Source organism: Equus caballus, chromosome 12, assembly GCF_041296265.1.
Source record: "Equus caballus isolate H_3958 breed thoroughbred chromosome 12, TB-T2T, whole genome shotgun sequence".
In the NCBI taxonomy this organism is placed as follows: Eukaryota; Metazoa; Chordata; class Mammalia; order Perissodactyla; family Equidae; genus Equus; species Equus caballus.
In genome coordinates this window covers 24,522,348-24,544,384 of record NC_091695.1, presented here as the reverse complement: position 1 = coordinate 24,544,384, position 22,037 = coordinate 24,522,348, and the positions used below count along the sequence as shown (strand labels likewise).

Genomic DNA, 22,037 nt, shown 5'->3' with positions numbered 1-22,037 from the left:
GGAGATGTTTGGGACATTCCCTGATTGGGGGTTATTTCCTGAATATTTTAGATGAGCATATTTTGAGGTTCCATGAAACCTTTATTTGGGAGCTCTTATGAGTTTAATTTTGATTTAGAGCAAAGCACTTTTATTACTGTCAGCATTATTCAGTTACCCGGGTTTTTTTTCACCCTGGACCAGATTCAGACCTAATATGTATATGTATATGTATATGTATATGTATATGTATATGTATATGTATATATAGATATATACACATATTTATATACATATACATATATATATGTCAAAAGATAGATATAGATATATAACAGGTACACATATGTATATCCAAACTATGTATATATATTATGGTCTACCAAGATATCTTGTACAGCTATGTGTAACCTGTGGGAACAGCCAACATTCCTTCACACAGAAGCTGTATAGGTGTCTTTTACTCCCAGAGCTCTACATTTCCTGGCATCATACTGTCCATGCTTTGGCATTCTTTTCCTATCTCTCTTTTCTCCTGATCCAAATACCGCTATTCTTTTCTTCTTGACAGGTCTTTAGTCTATCCAGGATGAGAGTCCCAGATGCAAATTCCCTTGATTGACATCCTGCCTTCCATCCTTCTTGGAGCATCTCCTTCCCTGCCTCATACCCAGAGTGATGAGATGACTATTAAAAATTCCCATTTGCTTCTCCATTTTACTTTTCAGATTTTCACCCCAGGAATTCTGAAAGAAGACATGCTGCTTTTCTCAGTCACAATAAGACAGTGGCTTGTCTCTGTTGGCGGGTTCCAGTCTGCCTTCTGGCTTGACAACTGCTTGCCTCAAGGAAATGGAATGAGAAGAAATGTGGCTGCAAGGAGACTCACCCGTGTAGAAGAACAGGTGCTGCTTCTCATAGTTGATGTATTTGATTTTCTTCTTGCAATACTGCATGGAGAGAGAAAGAAACTCAGATGGAACACAATACCTCTGGCCACTACAGTCAAGGAAATCTGTGTGTATGAATAAGTGGATATCTGAGTGTCTAAAATCTCTATGCAAAGAGCGATCTGATCAACGTTGACTGGTGGTAATATTTGAGGCACTAGAAGACCAGAACAGGGATGGGAGGAAATATTGTGGCATCTTTTTGCTTTAATTAAATGTGAGTAATTCTTCCAAGCATGGTTTATTATATTTGACCATGGGGATTGCTATCATATCTTCTTTTATTCACATGGGAACCATTTTGAATTGTTTTGTCCTTATGTTGAGTGGAGTGGTGATTGAGGAGAAAATTTCTTAAAAGTTTTCCCAGCTCTTCTTTAACTGCAGTGCATAGAATTGTGCTTGAAGCTCAGTCTCCATCTATATTTATTAATTCAACAGATATTTATTGAATAATCATGTGAGGAAAGATATAGGCATGGCCCCTCCTATTTATCTCATCATTCCTCCTTTGTGTTCTCATCATGGATCTCATGCTGTAGTTTTCTATTTCTAAGACATGATAATATTATATATATGATACCATGGCTGGGAATTTGATTCATTTTCTTGGCATCTCTCTCAGTTAGTCTTTGCACAAAGACAGCAAATACCCTAAGAGGAGAGATAAAAGTAATGCTTATATCTCCAGTAATTAGCAGACACCCAATCAATGTTTAATTGAAGGAATGAATAAATAAATGATAGTTCACATTCACTCTGTATTTTTGCTGTATGTTCATTTAGTTACAACTCCATGGGCAGTGCTTGACTCTTGCTTTCCTCATTCCCTTGATAACTTCACTCTTACATATAGTTTTCCTCTCTTGTGGACAGTAGAAGTTTTACATCCTTCTTTTATTGTCACAAACAAAAAAGAAATATCATGGTGATGAAGTAATGATAGCTATTCGCAGTTACTCTCAAACTTCCAAATATTTAAGTAATGGAAAGCCTGGAAGAAAGAATAGGTAGAAAATGCTTGGGCGTTAGCGAACTGAGGTGAAGGGCTGACTTTGAATGTCTCTCCACAGGAGGACCTTCCATGTGCAAGGGACCCAACACATTGAAGATTTACTTCACGATTGTTGAAGGATAGAATGTTTGAAGACATTGGTAGAAAGATTCACAGTAAAATGAGAAGAAAGGAAAAGTTCAAGATTCATAAGAACTAATTTTTGTTGTGAAATAACTGAATTTAAGAATTTAAATAAATTTAAATAATGTCTGCTGTGGTAGTTTTGAAACTATATTGTACAGAAGTCAATGTTTCAAGGGATAAGTCCCAAGAATAGCTGTAAACCCTGCGAGGTGGCTTCCACCATTTGTGAAGAGGCAAAACACATATAGAATATGGCTCTAAAGAAGGCACTTCTGGAGGAAGTCAGGCTGCTTCATGAACTTCAATGAGACAAATCTCTCTTTCTCTGGGGGGATAATTAGAGAAATTAAAATGTCACAGTTTGGGTTATGAGCATATGAGTCCACAGACATCACGGTAGTCCAAATTGTTTGTGGAGCCATGGTTAAAAGTAAGTGATTTGTGATCAAACCAAGGATTTTCTTTTGAAATCTTGGCAGCATATTTCATTTCCTAATTCAGCTGGGGAAGAGGATGAATTCCCCAAAGATGGCAAAGCCTATTTTCAAAAAGTTGTACATAATTTTTGGTTTATGAACCACAGGGCTTGGGCAGCGATGACAAACCTATGCTCTTTTATTTTTATAAAACTCCTAAATTCTTCTAGAAAGAGACAGCACCCTCTTCCTAAGTACCTGATCCTCATGATTCATCATTTACCCATGAGAAGAGATACTTCTGTGGTTGTCCCTAAATCTCATTTCTTGAAAGAAGATTAACTACTAAAAACCTTAGCAATTGTTCTTGACATGATGACTTTAAGTTGAGGTTTAAAAAAAAAATCAATGTGTGGAGAGTTTCTAGAGTTGAGTTTTCCGTTTTGTTTTCTGTAGTTGAAGAAGTCCATATTAGAGCTGGTGTCTCTAAGTGTCTTCAAGGCACTTGGGCAGTGGTTCCTGTATAAATCAACCAAAATGGACATTAAGTAAAAATAACAACATAGTATCTTCTAGCTGACCTGGAATTAGTTGAGATAATTAGCTATTTAGTTGTTTGTGATTTAGCAATTATTGAATATACTGACATGTCTTCTCTAAGTGAATGTCTCTATACGCTTGTTAAACATTGAAGAATCATTGTCAACCTCAGTCATCTAGTTTCACCGTCTAACATTAGCTTGGGTTGTCCAGAGGTACTGACAGGCACTGGGCAGGGATCCAGCCCTCTGCCACCAGGATTGCTGAAGCAGAGTGATATGGTTATCACATTTTATATGGCAGGAAGTCGGACTGGATGACCTTTATGGTCATAGAGTCACACACTCCACATCTCCTTCTGTTCTTAAAACCCCATATTCAGTCATTTCAAATTTGTAGCCTGGACTTAAAGGAGAGGTACCCTCAGACTATGCTTGAAGCTGGAACCACCAACTTGATGTTTCCAAAGCAAGGCTCAAGACTTTTCCAAGAACCACTTCCAGGAACATTTTTCTGGTGCCCCTGATTTCTAAATGTACCTTGACAGGTTGCAAATCTCCAACCAGAAATAGTGGTACCAAATTAATATCTGGGTCTTTGTAGTAGATGTTTGGTTTTACATGATGCTGGAAGTGTGCATAATTCCACCACTTTCTCGATATGCGCTGAGGATAAGAGAGGGTTGATTAGCCACGAGATTTCTCTCCTGAAATATCCTTTACTATCGCAGTTTTCTTCATGCATCTCCAAAGTCAAAATAAAGTATTTGAGCTTCTCAAACTTGTCCCCACAGCCAGGTCATAGGATGATTCACTGGACAGAAGTTCTCAAAGCCTACAAACAAATAATTATGTGATTCAGGAACATAAATTCAAGATAAAACAACTCTTGATAATGAAAAAATCATAAAAACCTGTTGAAATAAATTGTTTTTCCATCCTTCTGTGTTTTGATTCTCATTTAAACAAAAGTCTGAATGTAGGTGGGGCAGAGAGTATTCTTCCTATTTTACAAATAAAGAAACCTCGGCTCCAAGGCTTGAATTAGTTCTGGGGAAAAAAATTGGTCTTTCATTTTGATGAATCCAATTTCAATGAATATTTCACAGAATTATGGATCTGAAGTGATCTCCCAGTGGGGCTTGGCTCAGATCATTGCATGAACAGATTTCAATGCTGTCATATACAAATAAATGTGAGTAAGATTATTGCAGCTGATGCCAAGCTTGAATCATCTCTCTCAAGATGGTTGTGGTTTTATCTCTTTGAGTGAAAGTTTGAATGTCTTAATGTCTTAATAAAGCAAAGTATTTAGAAACACATTAACTTGTTTCACAAACTAGATAGATATTGCTGTGTGGTTTGGACAAATTACACATCCTCTTTGAGGCTCAAGTTCATCCCCAGTAAGTATAGTATAATGACGTTTATATCCATGGGGCATTTGGGGAGACAGGAGACGCTGTACATAACATGTTGACACATTGACATATTGAATTTCCCCTCCTTTCTCCTATTATGTTAATAATTTATAGAAGAATAAGCAGTAGCCATAGTTTTTCTTTAGTATTTGACATCTCTCCATAACTGGTCAATGAATGTTTTAGATTTGCACTTTCCAATTAAGTAACCCCTAACCACATGTGGCTGAGCACTTCAAATGTGACCAAAATAAGATGGGATGAAAGTGTATAATACATACTAGATTTTGAAGACTCTGGATGAAAAGGGACTGTAAGTATCATACTAATAACTTTTATACTGAATACAGGTTGAAATGATAACATTTGAATACATATATTGTGATAAGTTACCTTTTAAAATGTGGCTATCAGAAAATTTGAAATGATATTTCATTTAAAAGTGGTTGGTATCATTTTCATGTTAGACTACGTTGATTTATTCATCTATGGTAGGGAGAGATGAGTATGTCTGAAAATCTGTAAGTTTTGCCTTTCCAGAGTATTCATTGAGTCTTCTCTTAGCAACCCACCCCCCATCCCAATCCATCAGGAGAAGGATTCTCTTCTCACTTCTAACACTCTCTAATACCCTTACACTGGAATCTCTCTCTCTCTCCGGTCTAGATCTCCCTCTTGAATTTTATGCTTGACTGGGCAATCACTTTCCAAACATTTCCTTTTGGAAGTCTCATGATATTTAAAACTCAATGTGTACTACTCAATTTCTATTCCTCTTTCTGGGGCCCCACAATGCTGCACACTTCTATCAAAGTGCATACCAATCACTCACTCTTAAAATTGTGTATTCACTCATTTATTCACCTATTCATTATTTATTCCGAAGTATCTCCCATGTGACAGATACTGAGCTAGGTGTTTGGAATATAAAGACAGAAAGGATAAAGTGGTGTTCCCACACTAATGAAACATACAACCTAATGGGTGCAGTAGACACTTAAACAAGGACAATGTCGTAAGCAATGATTCTTGTTTTCAATTAAAACCTCTGAGAGCCATCATTTTGCCTAAACCAGTACCTGACTGCACCCTGTTAGATAACGACTACATGTGGAAATTGATAATATGAGTGACAGGTTTTGGTTCATGACAGATCAGGAGTAGATCTTGACAGCTCAGCGTCTTGGAGCTTAGAATAGTGGTCAGAGTGATTATGGGTGAGATCCAAAGCTGCTGGACCCTCTGTCTGGAAGACACTATTATTGGAGACCAGGGAGAGAGTGATCCATAAGGAAGTATAATTACTAGCTTCATGCATAATGGACTGCTCCTGAACCAAGTTCCATGCAGAACCCACCCTCATTCTTTATTTCCAAGATAGGTCTTGTCTTGGTGCAGTATAGAGAATACAGACTCTGGACCGAAACCATCCTGAATTTAAATCCTTGCTACTAGGTATGTGGCACTGAGCAATTTCCTTATCTGTAAAATGGATGAGGTTACAGGAAGGATTACAGGAAATAACATGCTTGACACTCCTCCCCACAAAAGTGTTTCAGGATGGAGTCATGGAAAGAGTATGGGCCAGATTTTCAGACAGGGTCTTAATTTCAAATGTTCTGCCTCTTTATCCCTATAATAACACTCGATTCGTATAGGTTTTGAAATATACACACTGGAGAGCAGTAGGAAAATGTGCTACAGGGAGTACATTTGGATTTTAGCATTGCACAGAAGTCCGTAATGTGTGATATTTTGTTTTCTATTTTCAGAAGGGCTATTTATTTGTGCAAAAGCTCCAAAGATCAGAACATATATATTTTTTGCACAGCTAGTGAAGGGGAATTCCAAATTATCTCAATATCTGTGTGTTTTTCAGGGGGAGGATAAATTGATACCAAATCAAGTTTTGAAATTTAAAATTATGATGTATGCATAAGGCAGGGATATTGATGTTTATATCTTAATTTTCTTTGTTATCTCCCTATCACTCATTTTTCTTCCCACAGCTAATCTTCTTTCCTCACATAGCTGAAGCCTATATTCATATTGCTCGTGAATGATTGGTTTTGTCTGCAAGAAGGCAGAGTTCACTTGATTTGGTTTGAGCTATTTCCCCTTACCCTGTTCAGGAGTCATCAAAGTTATATTGATTTAAACTAATGCAAAAATATTTCTGAAAAATAATTTATAGAGAACTGTGTACAAATTTGGACCAATGGGAAAGCAGTGAGCTTTTAAAAAGCATTAACAAGGATGGGGCTGATCTGAAATATTCCATACAGTGGCACCAAATCAACTGCCAGTTACCACTAGGGCAGATGAGTCTCACTTTTCCTCTGATTTTCTCATAACAGGGGAGGGAGGGTCAAAGGGTCCATTACCTGAATCTCATGATGACATAAGAAACTATTTCTGAGTGAATCCAGAAACACTTCAACTATCTAACACTGGTGGACAGTGTGCTTACAGAAATTTTGTGTTTAAAAGAATCTTGTCACACATAATGACAAAATATTATCCATTTTAACCATTTTAAGTGACAGATATATTTCTAATATGAATCCAGATCCAACCCTTTGTTGTTAAATCTAGTTAAGCCTCAGTTTTCTCAACTGGGAATAAAGTAGATAAGAAGACTAGGTGATTCTAAGATTCTTGCAATTTTATGATGCTGTGATTTATGGTCCACTTCGCTATCTTCTTAGTAACATCATGATTAAACATTTTTCTTAGTGATTCTGGGTCATAATTTTGATTATGGAAAGACTGTGCCTAATATTAGTAACAGCTGAAACTTATTGAGCATTTCCCATATGTCATGCTTTGTGTTCAGCACAACACATGAGTATCACACATAATCTTAACAACATCCCTATCGAGTTGAAACAATCATCTATCTCCATTTTACAATTGAAGAAAGTGAGGTTCATAGACATTAAGTAACTTCTTTAAAGTGACCCAGATAACTAGTGGCTGAGTTCCCATAGAAGGCAGGTCTGTTGTTAGAGCAGAAGTTCTAAATCCTGGCTGAAGTTTAGAATCACCTGAGGAGATTTCAAACCAGTGCTGAGGGACAGACCTTACAAGAGAAGAATTAAATCAGAACCTCTAGAGCGGGTACCTGGGAAGCATGGTTTTCTAAATCTCTTCAGATGACTGTAAATCATAGCCAGAATTAAGAAGCCAGAATGACTCCTCTGGAGCCTGGAGGATTTAATACTCTGCTATAATTTCTCCAACTCATCACCTTATGGACATTGGCTCAAATAGGTAATTAACCCTTTGGACATCAGTCTTCTCTAACATGTAGGTGCTATAATCCACCATGTCATGAGCATTATATAAGACAATTGTCTAAAGGGGCTAGTTCTGAACCTGGAATATGGCAGGCGCTCATCTAATGTGAGTTTCCAGCTGCCTTCCTTATCACTTGTTGTCAGTAGTTTCTGCTGACTAACTACTCTCTGGGCCTGACCCCAGCATTCCCTTCACTCTCTTATTACTTGACCACTTCCAAGTCACTAGAGGCTAGGGAACCAGATAGCCAGGAGTACATCTATTATCTGGTTAAATGAAACTTCTCACATAAAAAGGCAATAGATCATCTATTATAAACATTTAGGGGACAGACATATTTCTAATATGAATCCAGATCCAACCCTGTGTTATTTAATATACTTAAGCCTCAGTTTGCTCAGCTGGAGACAGGGTAGATAAGACTAAGTGATTCTAAGATTTTTCCAATTCAATATAAAACCAGCCTGTTAAGGAAAGAAAAAGGTTCTGAGCCAGTGCTTATGAGTTTTCCTAAGATGGTCTGGTCTGAATGCAATGATTTGTCTCATGGAAGGCTCAGAGGAATTCTTTCCCACCTCTCCCCTGCCCCCAGTTTGTGCAAGAGTATATAGTCACCAAATCCTAGAGTTTCATAGAAAAAAAATCCAATTTAACTTTCAATATTAGAGATGAGAACACTGAGGGCCAGAGATAGTATGTGACTTAAACAAGGTCTCATGGTGAGCGTTATCGGAGCCAGGGCTGGAAGCTTCTTTTAGCAGTAGTGTACTATTACCATGTTTTTTTTCATTCATTCATTCATTCAACAGATATTTATTGAAGGCCTACTATGAGCTACGCACTCTGCCAGGTGCTGCAATGCAGTTTGCATTGCATAGGACAGTGTTCCTACTGTCCCGGAGCTTATCTTATGGGGGATAAGACCAACTGCCATCACTGCCACCTGTTTTTCCAGCAGTCTACGTTTTGTAGCCCTCAACTGTTGAACAGAGCCATCCGAACTTCCTTTCCTATTCTCTGTCTTTCTCTTCCTGTTTATCTGTTTTTCTGTATTTTTGCTTTATTTCTTCATAGACTTACCGTTCCAGAACTCATCAGGCTTGCTGGCATCCCCTAGCTTCCCCAGCGATAAATATCCTGATCCCTTCTAAGAATAGTCCCTCTCATGATTTTACAGGCACATCTTCATTTGTAAAGACACAATATTTTTTCTCTGAGGTGGATTCTTAATGAGGTACCAGGGATTGGGCCAAATAGTTTACTGGGTTAAGGAAAAATATTAGAACTTCTCAAATAAAAATAAACTTTTTCCTCATAAAATTCTAATTTTAGCATATATATTATAATGTTATATTACATATTAGTATATATAAGTGTAAATATAATATCTACATTGTTAGTAGATTTACATTTATTTGTGGTGGTATAAAAAACAGTTTATATTTATATGAGTACATAGTCAAAGAAACTTGGAAACCTGTGCCTTAGGAAATGACATTCAAGAATCCCAGCATATTCCTCAAACATCTGGTACCTTGAGATGACACATCACAAAGTCGTGCATCAGGTGGTTCTACTTGCACTTCTTAAATATGGATTGGTGTCCTGTAAAAATTCACCCTGAACCTAGAACAGACGAAGTTTTTAGAGAAATTGGGAAGTCAAGAAGTAATTAATAAATTAGCCTGCTAGTAGATTCAGAGGCCAGCTGGAGAAATTGAGTGGGAGATCTCATTTGACCTCAAGCTAAGTTTACTTTGCATTTCTCACACATGTCACTTCCTTTCCATTTCCATCCTCCGTGATTTTGCACAGATGGTTCTCTCAGCCTAGAATGACCTCCTTGCCACCATCAAAATCTTCCAGAGCAGAGTGGAAAGAGCATGACCTTTGGAGTCAGGCTGATTTGGGTTCTAAATCTTCTTTGCCACTTATGAGCTGCACGACTCTTGGTAAGATATTGGTAGCTCGAACTTCAGTTCTTCATCTGATAAGCAGGGATAGTAACACCTTTCTCATGGAGCTGTTATGCAACTTAAATACATGCAAAGTGACTGGGTTATGCTAAGCTCAAAACAAATGTTTGCTTCCTTTCTTGTTTCCAAAAGTTGCTTTTCAAGGAATAAAGCAAGTTAGCTTTTTAAAAGAAAAGTAACATATAAAATTCTGGCATTAACATTGCTGCTAATTCTCCATAAAACCTTCCCCATTTGTTCCAATCAGAATTAAATGTCTCTTTCTGCTCCAACAGGACATGCTTGTTCCTCTCCTTGACATCCATGTCATTTTGTCACATAGTATGTTTAGATATTTGAATGACAGTCTCCTCCAGTGGATGACTCATTTTCTAAGGGCAGGGACCAGAGACCTTTATGTCCACAACACAATGTTGTGCTCATTGAAGGCCATGCTCAGATATTCATTCTTGATTCAACAAAGATTTATCAAATGCCCTTCTATGTGCCAGTTCCTGGTTTTCCTTTATGGCAAAATCCACACATTCTTAATCCTCATATAATAAGATATAATCTCTACTATTGGAGAATTCACGTTTGGATGCATTGGTAAATCTTGGTTGGTAAATGAATGAAAGAGAAAGATGAGTGTTACCTGGCTAAGAATGGAAATTTAGATACTGAAGTTGTATGGATAAAATTAGGTAAAGAGTAACAACTGTCATGAATTAAATATTTAGCATATACTAGATGTTTTCCACATTAAATTGTTTAGCCCTCCTCATAATATTTCCATACAAGATTTGTTATCCCCATTTTACAGACAAGAGAACTGGGACCCAGCGAGGTTTGGTAACTTGCTGGTGTGAGACACTGATGAAGAGGTTGCCAAGAAGTATCAGGCAGCAGCTGACACAAATCCAAAGACAGAAGAAAAATTCTAAGCCTTCATTTGAAGCCACTTCCCGGCCTTAGGATGCCTGCTTACCTGAGAAATTGTGAGAAGAAAGGAAATGAATATCGTAATAAGCCAGCCATTTTCCAAAATGTCACAGTATTAACCAAGCCAGTGCTTCCAAAATCAAGATCTGGGCAAGGTGAAGGAAAAAGAACCACAGGTTGGCATTGAAAATATTCATAGACTATAATTTCCTCCTCAATTCTTGGAAATCTTCCACCAACTAGGACTGTGAAATAAATATTCAAGGAATGAATTAGTTCCTTAGGGGAAAAGGAAGAACAAATGAACATAATTGAGAATCTATTTTATTAACTTACTAATTCTTTAGTTTATGAGTAGAAATTTATTAATATGAACAAATTTAATTAGACAGAATTATAAACCAAAAAAAGTGAACAAACAAAACCTTTATAAAAGGTTATGATATTTATTTTTCTCTTGAGAAGAGAAAGATGAGTAGTGATTTGTAAACTGTCCTCAAACTGTTAGATAATTCAGTTAGAATTAGTTGCTTTTTCTGAGTGAGGGTGGTCAGTTAAGAGATACATATGTGTAATAGTTGTCTTCTAAACCATCAGTATTATTTCAGGTTCCCACTGATCTCTGGTTATGTTTTGGGGAACTCTGTTGTCTATATGCATCTGTGTTACTATAGTTAGTGGTACAGTTTACACAGTGTTTTCAATGTCATCACCTGTTTGTACGCACAAAGGGCTCTTGCATAGAAAATGATCAACACAGATAAAGATAAGTCAACTAGATTAGGTCAAAGGGTGACTTTCCCATGAGCTGCTCAACTGATCTCCAGAAACAAGACACAGGGTCTTCAGCGGCATTAGTGTATGTCTGCTTATGGGAGGGGTCCTTGTCCTGTGTACATATAGTATGCATATCCTCATGTTTGTATATGTATAATTCAAGCACTGGTTTACAAGCTTGCCACATTATACTGGAGAGTCAGTGCAAAGGTTGGAAAAAAATATCTCTTAGCTTAATGACTATAATGAGTTTAAAATAAAAATAAATGAGAAAGTAATCATGGTCTAAGAAAGAGAACAGGATTGCTCAGATGTAAGACAGATGAGAAATTTGAACCAAAAAAGAAAGAGTTATGAACATAGTTCTAGAAAATTTTATTTCAAAATTTACTGATGCATCTTCTAAAGGATCCACTGCCTTAGAAATGTCTGGATGGGCTCATCTCTCAAGCCCTCGTTAACCATGGAATTCTGATGGCAATCGATAATTTTAACAGTTCATCTCGAGAGTGCCTCCCAGCCTGGTCATCTTTTACAACTCATTTATTTTACAGAGTAGGGGGTCACCAAAGCCCCAAAAATGACAGGTCTGAAATCATCAACAAGTCAGTGGCAAAAATCTTTTAGATAATGAATAATTAACTTATAACTTTCAGCCACTAGTTGCATTTTCTTTTCCATAAAGAAAATCTTTCTGAAAAATAATTAAGCTTTGCGCCATCTTCCCTTTTAAACCTAGGGCTTCCTGCCCTAAATTATGGGGATATATCTAGAGATTTGTCAACTACTATTGTCACCATTGAGTTCATGCCATTGATAGCATCTAAAATTTGTTTAGCGTTTCCTATGTTCCAGACCCTGCACTTTTAATACTTTTAACTCTTTCAACAATCTCCCAATAATATTTATGAGGTTGGTGGTATTGTGATTGCTATTTTATAGACAGAGAAAGTGAACCACAGAGAGATTTGGTAAGTGGTTTAAACCACCACAACTTGTGACTGTGCTGGGTCATGAGGTCAGGCTGTCCACCCTCAGATCCCACTCTTTTAAATACAGAGCTGTGCTTCCTGACACGCAGCCTTGCAGGATGAACAGCATGCATGAGGACCTAAGGAGCAAGCCTGAGTGTTTGTCTCAGATCAGCACCTAACCTGTTCTGTTATCTCAGATGCCTCCTGTCCCTCTGTGAGTTTGTTTCCTCATTTCTTAAAGAAGAAATATAATCCTTATTTTATCTGTCTCACAATGATATATGTAAAAGTACTTTGTGGAAATTATTTTAAAAGAATTATGCAAATGTAAGCTGTTTTAAAAAAATACATTGTGAAAAATGAAATGTTAAATATTAGTTAAAATCCTCTTAAGGTTAATGTAAGACCATCCCAGTAAATTTTTAATCTTCAAGAGACCCTGTCCTTTGAAAGAAAGTATTTCAGGTAACCAAAGTGTTAGACAAAGAAAGAGTGGTGCCCTGCCTTGGGAATAACTAAGAAACTGGGCCAAAAAGAAGTGACTTGTAGACCCAGTTCTTTGATACACCAGTTGTGGGAATTTCAGAAAGTAGTTTATTCTACCTGAACTATAGTTTCTCCAAACGTAAAAAGGGCTGTAGTTAAGATATCCACATCTTTCATTCAACAGCTATTTATAGCATCCTTAATGCATGTCTGATCCTGTGCAGGTAGATCCTGAGGACATAGAGATAAGCAAAACAGACATATTCTCTGCTCTTGTGGACCTTAGTTTCACAGGACACATAGATCTAGACATTAAATAAATAATTACAAGCCATCACAGGAAAAAAATATAGTTTTAAGTTTTCTGACATGCAGTAGGTGCTTAGAGACACGGAATTACTGTTTGGTGCAGGACCAAAAATTCCATTCCTTCGTTTTACAGAAGTTTAAGTATTCTGAAAGTCTAAAGAAGATAGCATATTTTTTCATATAAGCAGAATCCAATCCTTCATGCTATTGTAGGTCCACCAAGGCATGATGGCTGATTTCTCACAGAAAATGATAACTTGGCCCGGAAATATATCTTATCCCAAACCCTCTACACACTCTTGGGTCCTTAGACTTCACTCACATTTTTGTTTCTCTCCTGGATGGCCTCTTCTGGGATAAGCTCTCCAATGAGCAGGGGCTTAAGGAATAACTGCACAATGTCAAGCTTTGGGTGCATGGCTCTGAAGGCATCCTGTAAATCAGAGAGGGTTGTTAGAGGCTTAAAATAGACATGCTGATCCATAGATTAGTCCCACTCCTTACCTCATCATCTGCCCAACTTTGGAACTAGCAGGAACTTTGTTATAAAGGGCTTGTTTGAACTCCAGGTTGATGCTTCAAGTTGATCAAAATTACCTTTGGGAACCCTCTGTGAGAACCTCCTGCTGGAGATCCACCTACTAAATGCACTTCTTCACTCAGTAAGTCCAATGAAGCCAGGCTATCCCTAAGTATTGAAAGAGAACACTGCTTACTTTACTGAGCACAGAAGAAACGTTGAGTTAATGGGCCATGATGAATCTTCAACTTCCAACACCAGGCTTGATGTGGAAGTTGCTCACACTCTCTGAGGCATGCAGCAACAAAGACTGGCTATGCAAACCCTATCTCCCAGCAAAGTCTCTCTCTTGGTTCTTGGCCAAGGCACAGGGGAATGAGACCCTTCAATTAAGTTCTTTCTGGAGAAAGGTTAAATTTGATGATGGTAGCTTAAAACAAATGCCTAAGAGAGCATGGGAGCACAGACCTTAAGCACTAGGTTGTTCGAAGTGGCTCACTCTTGGCTAAGTTTTCACTGAAGTAGTCTCATCACTATTCCTAAAATGTACCAGAGCAGTCTCTGCAGGGTCTTGTGACAGTCAGTCACAACTGCGTTTTCCATCTCAGGTCCCACGTTAAATAGCAATTCCAAGAGGCTTTGAGAAGCAGCAGTGGTGCCTGTATCCTGGTTATATTTAGAAGTAAGAGATATTCTCTCATGCCCTAGGGATTTAAACAGTATTGGAGGAAGGGAGATTTTCCAAGAGAAAGATGCTAGACTTCTTGCTTTTATGGCACTGAGGACAGGAGTGATTAAAAATGAAATATAACCAAGGTCGTAACTTGAATACATGGCAGTCATACACATTACTCTGGAGTGCTGGTGTTGCATAATACTAAGAAAGTGGACCATGGAGCAACTTTCCTACATCTAAAATCTGGCTTTGCCACTTACTAGCTATGTTATGGTTGACAAGTTCTTGACCTGTTCCTTCTTGTATTTTTGCTTCTCCAACATGGAGGTGATCATAAGAGCAAGAGAATTCATTAAGTTATTATAAGGATTATGTGAATTCATTAGAATCTGATTGGCATATAGTACATTCTCACTGTATAATAACTATCTTTCTTATATTTATACCTATAGTGACAAGAACTCACTACATACCTTCTTTTCAATACAGAAATTCAGAGATTTTGTGCCCAAACACCAATGTCTAATGTGGAATGAATTCTAATTAGTGCATATAGTAAAACTTCCATCTTCAAATCCTATAAGAAGAATTAGATACAAGCCTATTCATAAGAAACAGCTTACGTAATGAATATGGTTAATTACAATGGTGACGTTACTTGAGCCAGATATTCATAACTCAGTTTAGACTCTTTCATCCTGTTTACTCATCCAGTTACTCATTGAATATTATAAGTTATGTCTCCTAGATATCCTTGGCACTTATCCCCTCTTCTCCATTTCTGTTGTAAACGCCTTTTGTCAGGCCTTTAACAAGTTCCCGGGACGCCTTCCTTCGTTTTGACTCACTCTTCTCTATTTCATTCTTCACTTAACTGCCAAGCTGGGCTTTCAGAAAGACAGAATCTTCTCATGGCCTATTTTCACCTGTTAGCACTGTGGCACTTCTCTCTCTAATCCTCTATGTATTTTTCAATTTGAACCATCATTCAAATGAGAATCCGGTTAAGACATTTTGACAGCCCAGATTATATGCAATTATTACTTTCCTTTCAGCCTCAGCTTAGAAACCTTGGTGAATTTTGTTGTGATGATTGTGAACGGGGAAGGAATGCTGTGCTAGTTAAATGCCATGTGTAGCCAAATGAGAGGAAGACATACAGTGAGGGCAAAATGCAGACAGCTTAGCTCAGCACACAATACACTTTCTCCCTCTCCTCTTTCTCCTTTCTCTTTCCTTACCTCTCCCTTCCACTCATCTCCTCCTCCTCCTTCTCTTCTCATCCTTATGCCATGACAGTCACTGGCATTCATTGAGCACATACTCCTTGCTAATATTGTGCTAAACAAAATAAGTGGCTAAGCTGCGATTCCCATTTTGGCTGAGCATTTACCTCTATCATGAATCATATCTGTACTCCACCTCTGTACATATCCTCTCTTCCCACTGCCCAGTCTTGCCTCTGTTGGCTCTGCTCATTCCAACCCATTTGATTCTCTGTTTTGGAGCTCTACACAACTCTACCCTCTTTCACACGGCACTCCTCCAAATAGTTGAAATGGACTTTGCTATATTTCCTCTAAGTTTTTCTCATCCTGTCCCTATTATATTGACTTTTGACTCTCATGAGAAAGAACTTGAGGTTCTCAGTGTCCTTCCTTGAGTATGGTGTCCAGGAATAAGGAGTGGACTGTCCAACACACAGGATAAGAAACCTGCTTTCTTTGTTCCAAAGATGCTGCTCATGGGCACACTTCACAAGACTGCATTTACTTCTTTCATTAAGCACAGAACACACTCTTGCCTTATATAAAACTTGTCTCTAGTTTACCTTTACCCGTCTCTCCCTCACCCCACCCATTACCTTCTGGTAACGAGCTATCTGTTTTCCTTATCCATTAGTGGTGAACATGATGCAGTTTACACGAAACTGAAATATAGTAATGTACACATGAAATCTATACAATGTTATAAGCCAATATGACCACAATAAAATGATTTAAAGGCAAAAAAAATATGCACCCAAATTTCTCTAACAAAATTGCACTTCTGTCTATGTCATTATATCATACTTTAAAGAAATTGATTAAATTCAATTATTTCTGGGGAAAAAAAAAGAATGTTGTGGCTATTTATTCATATGCATTCCTTGTCATCAAATGCTTTGTAATCCTCATTTTATTGATTGCAAAATAGCCTATCATATGGATATTGTTATCTATATGATCAGTACTTCTTGGATTTATAGGTTGTTTCTGGCTTTTCCGGGGTGAGCTCTTCCAAGTGGGAACACCTGGCCTAGATTCTAGTTATTAGCACTGGGCCATTAGGTTTAAATCATATAGTTGCAACACAATCAGATAACTCATATATGCAGTAATAGGAGCTGATTTGCTAATTTTGTTTTAGGAACTTATTTTCCTCAGTAAGTTCTTTGGAAAAATTGCAACTGATCTCAGGAGAAGTAACAACAAAACAGAAGAGTTGCATTTATTGAGTGTATGATCTGTGACAAGCACCAAAGGGAGCACCTTATTTGATCTCCACTGACTTTTACAACAATACTGAGATGAAGGTGTTATTATCGCCACTTTCCCCATAAGGGAGCCAAGGTTCCAAGAGCTTCAGCAAACTCCTCAGGACATTCTTTGTAAGTAGTGGAGCCTAGATGAAAAGCAGACCTGTTTCCTTCCCAAACCTGTACTCATAATCATTAAAAAGCCTGGAAACCTAACAAGAGTTTTAGAATAACCGACTACATGAATTAATTAATTAATGACCCTATAGGACAGACCACTAGGTATCATTATTCAACTTTACATCCTCATAAAGATGTAGGATTGGAGAATAGTTTCTGTGTAAATAGGAAAATGGTGCCCCTTCCAGGCAGGTGCAGCCATGGGTCCAAAGCTGGCACTCAGAGACCATACTTGGTCCATATTTGCCTTTCGAGATGCAACCTGTAAACCTCTTAAGTTCTAGAGTAAGTATTAGACCTCAGGTCCTCTGACTTTAGGTTCTGTCCCCCTTCACTAGAGAGCATGATGCTCTTCCACTCCTCAAGGACCCCTCTGTTCCCAGTCAGATGACACCAAATATAATCAGATTTCTAAGCTAGTGGTAACCAGGAAGTAAAAAATCACATCCCGAGGCTACAGGTGCTGGTGATATGAATAATAGTAACTATAATTTAATGAAGTTTTATTAAGTGTTTGACATTATGCTAAGCACTTTATAACCATTAGTCTTATTTACCATAAACCAATTAGATGGGGAAGGTCATTCCCATTTTGAAGATGTTGAAGCTGAGGTTCAGAGCATTTCAATAACATTCCGAGGTTCACATCTGATTCCAAAGCTCAGGCTCCCCATACTCTGAGTAGCCTTGAAGTATGGTGCTTGTCAGAATTCTCCTGGCACTTTCCCATTCTTCTTGAACCATGTCCCTTTGGAACATATTTTCTATGAACATTTTTGGATTTACTTTCCTTAAGTCTAAGGTAAATGGCTGACCATTCTCAGAATTTTCATTCTAAAGTTATGAATCCTAAGGTGGCATGGCTATTTTTCTCTAAGGTTCTGATGATTTTTATTTTATTAATCAATTCCTCCTTCTTGGCTAGAATTGGATGCAGAATCATGGTCTTTTCCTAAGTTCTAGGAGGTAAAAGTTATCAATACATTACATATTTATCAGCTGAGCTGCCTCAAGATGAGTGAGTCTATCAGTTATTTTCACAATGGTTGAAGGTTCATGTCTTTACCATCATATCCTCTGAGCTAATTCTCTGACTTTTGTAAGGAAACCACTATGCATATTATCTCTGAGTTGGGGGAATGGGAGGATGGGCTAGACAGGAATTTGTAGTATTGGTTTCATTTTATATTTGTTATTCTCTCTCCTTTTGTTTTTTATTTTATTATTATTATTATCATCATCATCAGTTTTGGTGAGAAAGATTGGCCCTGAGATAACATCTGTTGGCAATCTTCCTCTTTTTGCTCTAGGAAGATTGTCGCTGAGCTAACATCTGTGCCAATATTCCACTATTTTGTATGTGGGACGCCACCACAGAATGGCCTGAAGAGAGGTGTATAGATCTGTGCCCAGGATCCAAACCTCTGAACTCTGGTCGCTGAAGTGGAGCCTGTGGACTTAACCACCCCACCACCAGGCCATCCCTTCTGTCCTATTATTCTTGGACAAATGCTTTCCACTTTGCTTCGTGTACCCTTAGCTCTCTGGATTCTGACACAGCAAGTATCTTCCTGGCACACACAATTCTCCCATACCTTGTTCCAAGCTCATGCTCACTTTCACAAGAAAAGTTTGACCTTTGTTTAAAAAATATCAGATCTGACAGAAACAGTGAGGATGTAGCAAGGTATGTTCATAAATGAATAAAACTGACTACAGAATCAAGAATCAAGACAAGAAGTCAGTAGAAGCAGAACCTAGTCAGAGAAAGGGCATGAGAAATTGGGTTAAAAAGATTTGATAGCATCAAAAAACAGAATCTTGCTTATTTTGCAAATTTGCTTCTTGTGCTGTTACTAGTGCAGTCCCATTTACAGAGTGGTGTGGAGTGAATCGGTGTTTTCAATCCTATGCTTTAAAACCAGTTGGAGAATTTATATACCACATGTGAAAACAACAAGGGCAATGAAGTAAAAAAGGAAAAGCCAAAGTTTAACTCTCTGAGCAATAACATATTAATTTCTGAGTTTCGGTTAGTTATTTACCTCCTCTGATTCTCTGTCTGTACCTTGTGCAGAATAAATTTCCTAACTGGGATAAAACAAACTTCCTTATGGGATATTTTAAAAGTTATTTCTAAATGCATTTAAGGGTTTGAGAGACCTTCCTATCAAATATTAAGTGGAAAGTTTGGTAAGGTCTTAGCCATAAAAGGCTGTATGGTCAAAAACCTATGTGATTTCAAAATTTGGCACTATTACCTGCTGGCTGTGTGATACATTATTTGACTGAACATTAATTTTCTCATCTGTGATAAGGGGATAATATCCACCTTCCTCATGGGGAGGGGCAAGCGGGGTGAGGCATTTCAATGTGTCTAGAGTATTCTAGGTATCCAATAAATGTTATGGTATTTTTGATTTTCCTTAGCTGTTTTGCTGGGGGAGGCTGATGCGGAGAAGCAGTGTAGATAAGTGGAAAAACTAGAATTTCAGAAAGATAAGTTTTGAATCTGCGATCTGCTGCTGGGTGACCTTGGGCCAGTCACTTAATGTCTCTGATTTCAATTCCTTTATCTGTGAAAGAGGGTTGTATTACCTGCATTACACTGAATGAACTACAGGATGCAAGAGAGCTCTGCAAATTCTACAAGCCTATGTAACTGTAGGTTTTCATCATTGTTATTAACAACCTTTTGATGCCTAACAGATGAAATGCTGTCTTTGTTTTAGACCCTCCAATTATGCAAGCCTGAGAAATTTCTCTTGTGTGCAGACATATTTTTCTAGAATATACTCACCTATTTGTAAATTTCTTCTTATAAAACTGAGACTCCACTTCAAAACAAAACAAAACAAAATACGAAGAACACAGAAAAACAGGAATATACAAACATAGTATCCACCCTCAACATCTGAGTTCATCCACAAACTGGCACAGATTAAAGCTAGACCTTGGGGCTCAATTTGTTTCCAAATTCTTGGTTGATAAGATTCCTGGAAAAAAAAGAGGAGCAATTGCAGTGCTTGCACATGTTCTTGAAATACGTTTGGGAAGAGAACCAAGGTCCCAGCCATCCAGCAGCTGGAAGAGAGAGAAGGCAGAGCTTTGATTTCCTTACTGTGGCATCTTCCCCGGCATAGTAGTTGAGGACCCAGCGTCCACCTGGATGCCTCTTGGCCCAGCCAGTGACATCGTAGACCTTGCGATTGATCACCAGCTGCTGGTCAGCCACTGATTGTGTCTCTGGATCTCCTGCCAGATATAAGTGTTGAAGATTTTTCTGGGCGTATCACAACACTTCCCATTTGCCTCCTGCTTCATAGAAGCCTCAACTTTCTCATTTTCTACTGGTTTCCAACTCCCCTGATGCTTCTCACCCAGGTAGGGTTGACTCTTTCCTACAAGGCCCCCATTGCCCTCATGATTTTCTTCAAATTTCATCATCACTGAACCCCTGGGGTTTCGGGATTGACTCCTGAAATTTCTAATCCTAACCTCTGATTGTATCATTAAAATGAGGCTTTTCCTCTCTTTTTATTCTGTTGCAGTATGATGCCTACACAGAAAAGACTTTCACTTCATTGTCTTCTCATAAGCCTGAAAGTGAGCACCTTCTCTGTTGTTAACTTCTCTGTCTGTCCCAAATCTTTTCTGCCCTGATGGATGATGAGCCACCTTTTTTCCTGGGAGGTAGGCTCACCTGTCTCTCCCCCTGGCTGATCTCTTAGTAGCCTCCTCCCTCATCATTAAATGTCTCTCAGTATAGAGCTGGGGCCAACGGCGCTTGCCTGAATGCTGTGTCATGCCCCAGGGAGGAGGGGCTAGGCTTGGGTCGCATGACTCCTCTCTCTGTGTCATGCTGGTTTGGGTTCACCAGCTCTCTGACTTGCATGTGAATGAAGACATTCAGATTTTTTAATTCAACGGGTCAGAGTTTTTAAACTTCTTTAAAAACATTTTTTCAAAGAAAGGTTTAGGTTTCCCCAAAAAGAAAATCAGCAATAAACCAGTTTATCTCTTTTACTTCCCTTTGAAAGCTGACTAGCTCTGTCAATATGCCTAAAGGTAATTGAGCAACTGACATTTGCTAGAACACATTATGATTTACACAGTCCTTATCACATGCTTTTCCTGATTTAAACCTCAAACTGATTTTTTCAGAAAATTGCTATTAGTGTCCCATTTTCCAGGTGAGAAAACACAGGCTGAAGACCTCAGGTAACTGGCAGAGACAGGCTGTCAGTGAGAAGTAAACTGGTGCATGAATTCAGATTTTCTGATTCCAAATCCCAACCTCTTTCCACTCTATTCTCCAAATCTAGGGTCTAGACATATATATGTAATAATTTGACTTAGTGGTTTAGAAAGGAGGCAGAAGGAGACATTCCAGGGTGGCAGTGGGTGTGGGGGGGTAAAATGGTCTTAATTTTAAGAAAAGAGGCAGCATGAAATAATAGAAAGAGCCCATTCTTGTATTTGCAGATCAGTTCCAAGGAAATCAGCAGTAAATCAGACCAAGATTTATGTACTTAAATTTTTATTTCAGTGCCACTTATAATTGTTAAAAATCAGAAATTGACTAAATGTATAACAATAAGAAAAAAGGCTGATTAATTGTGAATATATTGAATATTATATAGATATTAAAAACAAAGCTTTGTAGATCTTTTAATGGCAGGGACTCGTTTGCAATATAACAAGTGAAAAAAATCAGTCTATAAAAGTCTATTTACTGAATAGTATATGATTAGAAGCAAAACCAAAATGTTGGCAATAGTTCTCTTTGGATCATAGTATTATTGAAGTTTTTTTCCCTCTTTATTCTTTATGATATGTTGCAAATGTTCTATAAATTAAGTCATGTTATGTTTATAATATATAAAAAGGAAGGATTTTTTTTTTTAAATAGGGAAACAAAGAAAGAAAGACAAAGCTTGGATTTTGGATCTAC

At 37.9% G+C, this 22,037-nt stretch overlaps 1 pseudogene; it reads right to left on the bottom strand.

Moving 5' to 3' along the window:
* LOC100066361 (fatty acid desaturase 2-like protein FADS2B) overlaps window positions 1–20,527 on the bottom strand; it is a 29,060-nt pseudogene extending 8,533 nt beyond the window's left edge.
* Between the last annotated feature and the right edge of the window lie 1,510 nt (window positions 20,528–22,037).